Here is a 4,578-nt window from a genome sequence, read left to right as displayed (position 1 = left end):
GCCTTTGATTTTTCAAAGCCTACACAGGAGGCAGAGACAGGCAGATAGATCTCTGTGAACCCAAGGTCATGCTGCTCTTCATAGTGAGTTCCAGGATAGAGCTACACAGTGAAACTGTCAGATGGAAAGCCATAAAAGAACCAAGGAAGGGAGGAAGGGCTGGAGAGATACCTCAGTGGTTAAGAGTACTTGGGGCTCTTATAGAGGTTCTGAGATTCATTCCCACCTCATGTGGTGGATCACAGCCATCTGGAACTCCAGTTCCAGAAGCTCTGGCACCCTCTTCTGTTCTCCACAGGTACTAAGCATGCTCATAGTGCACAAACATACATGCAGGTAAACCATACATATACATAAAATAAGGAAGAGGGAGAAGAAGAGAAAGAATACAGGAGAGTAGAAAACACTGATCCCTCTATGATCCCTCTATCATGTGTGGACATACAAAGAAGATGGTTTTCTATGGATCAGAAAGCAGCCCTCAACAGATACTGAATTATCTGAGACCACGATCTTCCAGTTCTTACCCACAGAATTGTAATCATGTGTTTATTGTTTGTAAGTTATCCAGGCTAAGGTATTTTGGAACTAACTTTAATCACCTGTTGTAATCATCATCTTGGAGGCTTACTGTCTCTGTCTGCTAACCAAACTCTAGTTAGTCCTGGAAGCTTCTAACCTTCATACAATCTTATCTAGACAATGTTTTCAGCTTCTGAGACTTGCTGCCAGTTTTTTTCTGTCTTCTACAATTTTGTTTATTTTTAATTAATTACTTTATTTATTTACATTCCAAACATTGCCCCTCCCAGTTCCCCCTCTCACAGTTCTTCATCCCATTCCCCCTCTCCTTCACCTCTGAGAGGGTGCTTCCCCATATCCCCCCATCCTGGGGCATTACATTTCTACAGGATTAGGTGCATCCTGTCCCACTAAGGCCAGACAAAGTAGTCCTCTACATATATGCCGGGGGCCTCGGACCAGCCAATGTATGCTCTTTGGTTAGTGGCTTAGTTTCTGGAAGCTCTGAGGTGTCCAGGTTAGTTGAGACTGTTGGCCTTCCTATGGGGTTGCCATCCCCTTCAGCTGCTTCAATCCTCTCCCAAACTCTTCCATACGGAGTTCCTGGCCTCGGTCCAATAGTTGGCTGTAAAGATCTGCATCTGTCTCAGTCAGCTGATCATAAGGCCGCTCCGAGGAAAGCCATGCTAGACACCTGTCTGCAAGTACAGCACAGGATCAGTAATAGTGTCAGGCTTTGGTGCCCACCCATGGGCTAGATCCCAAGTTGGACAGCCTTCTCTGCTCCATGTTGGTCCGTGGAGTTCTTTTAGACAGGAGCAATCTGGATCAGAAATGTTGATGGTAGGTTGGTAACCCCATCCCTCCACTTGGGGCCCTGTCTATCTACAGGAGGTGGTCTCTTCAGGTTACTTTTTCCCAGTGGTAGGCATTTTAAGATTGGATTATTTGTATTTTGCTACTGAAGATTTTTCCTGGCTGTCAATTTCTTGTCATACGTATAGTTTGCAACTATTTCCATCACTAAAAAGGTTGTGTGTTCACTTTGCTCATCGTTTTCTGTCTAGAAGGTTTTTAATTTGTTGTAATACCTTTGGTTCTTTTTTGACTTTGTTTCCTGTGCTTTTAAGATCTTAACCAAATTATCCTTGACTATTTCAACATCTCCAAAATATTAATATTTTTGGCTTATGCCTACAATTTCTCATCGAAGAATTAGGTGTTGATGTCAGTCTTCATTATCTGTCTTATTGCTTCTGTTTTCAAAAATTCAAAGCAGGCAGTAAGTTTACTACATCCGCGAATCTTTTAGTTACTACCAAATTTACCACGAGATGGCGCCCTAACTGCAGTTTTGAGTTAAGTCCCTAGTTGGTGTCGTACCACGATGTCACCACAAGAGGGCAATATACACACAAAGTTGGATGTAAATCTGCAGTTGGCATAGTTTTCCTTTTGATGTTGTTTCTTTGTGGTGAGGGGCAAAGGATGGCACTGTAGGAACACCTAAAATAGCAGTCCGCTATCTCCCACACCTGTTCAACTAGCCTTGCCTAAAATACTCTGTAGATGTAAATTATACCCTTTTGACTGGAGTTTCTGTTTGTTTCAATTTGGGGCCGGGGGATGGGGCAGGTGAGAGCCTACTGGAAAGGTCAATTTCTGACAGGTGTTGAAATCTCCATCTATAGTAGTTTGTGGTCTATTTCGTCTTGCGTTTCTATTGTTATGTCACGGAAAAGCTCCTGGCTGTCAGAAAAGTGAGAGTGCTTAGAAAAAGAGAAATCTTCCAATAAATATAAAAACACATTAGAGAGTGGTTGAGAAAGAATCCGCGTTTGTTTAGGTCCCATACAGGGAGATTTTCAGTTCCTGGAATGTGAGCTCATGAAACAGTGTGTAGGGAACCTTAAAGTCGGGCACAAGATATCTCTAGAGCACGTTCTCAGCACAGAGGGCATTTATTTGCCCCTGAGGGACAGAGAGCAGGCAATGAGAGACAACACAGGAGCTCCATCTGCCTCCCAGTCCATGGCTGCACCAGAGGTGGCTGTGGAGCAGTGTACCACCCCCCACCCCACAACTCTGCCTGCACCCCAAGAGGCCTACTCCAACTTGGGACATTCATGCCAACAAAGCCCAGAGACAACTAGATGGTGAAAGGCAAGCATAAGAACATAATCAACAGAAGCCAGTGCAATATGGCACAGTCAAAGCACAGCTCTCCAACTACAGGAAACCCTGGGTAACTAACATACATGAAGAGCAAGACTGGGTCCTGAAATCCCACCTCAGGAAGATGATACAGGCCTTTAAAGAGGATTTAACTAACTAAAGAAATTAAAAAAAAAACATGAAGAGGTAGAAGTGATTAAAGGAAAACAAATAAATTCCTTAATGAAATACAGGAAAACAGGTAGAAGAGAAGAGGAACTACAGACACAAGCATCACCACTAATATACAAGAAATGGAAGAGAGAATCTCAGGTATAGAAGATACCATAGAATATATGGACACATCAGTCACAGAAAATATGAAGTATAAACTGTTCCTAACCCAAAACATCAAGGAAATCTGGGACACAATGAAAAGACCAAACCTAAGAACAATAGGAATAGAAGAGAGTAAAGATTTCCTGTTCAAAGGGTCAGAAAACATCTTCAACAAGATCATAGAAGAAAACTTCCCTAACCTAATTAAAGAGATGCCCATGAACACACAAGAAGCCTACAGAACTTCAAATATCTAGGACCAGAAAAGAAATTCCTCCCTTCACATAACATTCAAAACACCAAATGCACAAAATAAAGAAAGAATATTAAAAGCAGTAAGGGGAAAAGGTCAAGTAATATATAAAGGCAGGACTATTAGAATTACACCAGACTTCTCACCAGAGATTTTGAAAGCCAGAAGATCCTGGACAAATGTCATACAGACCCTAAGAGAACACAAATGCCAGCCCAGGCTACTATACCCCGCCAAACTCTCAATTACCATAGACAGAGAAACCAAGGTATTCCATGACAAAACCAAATCTTTCCACTATTCCAGCCCTACAGAAGCGAAACACCAACACAAGGAAGGTAACTACATCTAAATAAATAAATACAAAAAACCCCAAGAAATTAAGCTTCTGACAACAAACCCAAAAGAAGAGAATCACATACAAATAATAGTACCTTCAACAACAAAATACCAGAAACTAACAAACATTGGCTAATATATCTCAACATTAGTGGGCTCAATTCACCCATAAACAGATACAGGTTAACAGACTAGATACGTAAACAGGATCCATCATTTTGCTGCATACAAGAAACATACCTGAGCAGCAAATTTACCTCAGAGTTAAAGGGCTGCAAAAGGGTTTCCAAGCAAAGGGACCCAAGAAGCGAGCTGTAGTAACTATTCTAATATCTAATAAAATAGACTTTCAACTAAAAGTTACTAAAAGAGATGGGGAAAGACATTTTATACTCATCAAAGGAAATCTTCACCAAGGTGACATCTCAGTCTTGAACATCTATGCCCCAAATGCAAGGGAACCCACATATGTCAAAGGAAGTTTGCTAAAACTCCGATTATACATGAAACCCCACACAATAATAGTGGAGTACTTTGACACCCCATGCTCATCAATGACCAGGTCATGGAAACACAAACTAAACAGAGACACAATCAAACTAACAAATGTGATGAACTAAATGGATTTAACAGATATCTACTGAACATTTCACCAAAAACAAAGTAATATACCTTCTTCTCAGCACCTCATGGTACCTTCTCCAAAATGGAACATATAATTGGTCACAAAACAGGCCTCAACAGATACAAGAAAATTTAAATAATCCCATGCGTACTATCAGGTCACCGCGGACTAAGGCTAGTCTTCAATAACAACAACAACAACAACAACAACAACAAAACAAACAGAAAGCACACATACACATGGAAGCTGAACAATGCCTTACTCAATGCTAACTTGGTCAAGGAAGAAATAAAGAAATTAAAGGCTTGATAGAATTTAATGAAACTGAAGACATGTGATACCAAAA

This window comes from Mus caroli, unplaced genomic scaffold, assembly GCF_978045245.1.
Source record: "Mus caroli unplaced genomic scaffold, Mus_caroli_1 scaffold_5, whole genome shotgun sequence".
Taxonomy (NCBI): Eukaryota; Metazoa; Chordata; class Mammalia; order Rodentia; family Muridae; genus Mus; species Mus caroli.
The sequence above is the reverse complement of the archived record's forward strand: the minus strand, read 5'-3'. Positions refer to the sequence as shown.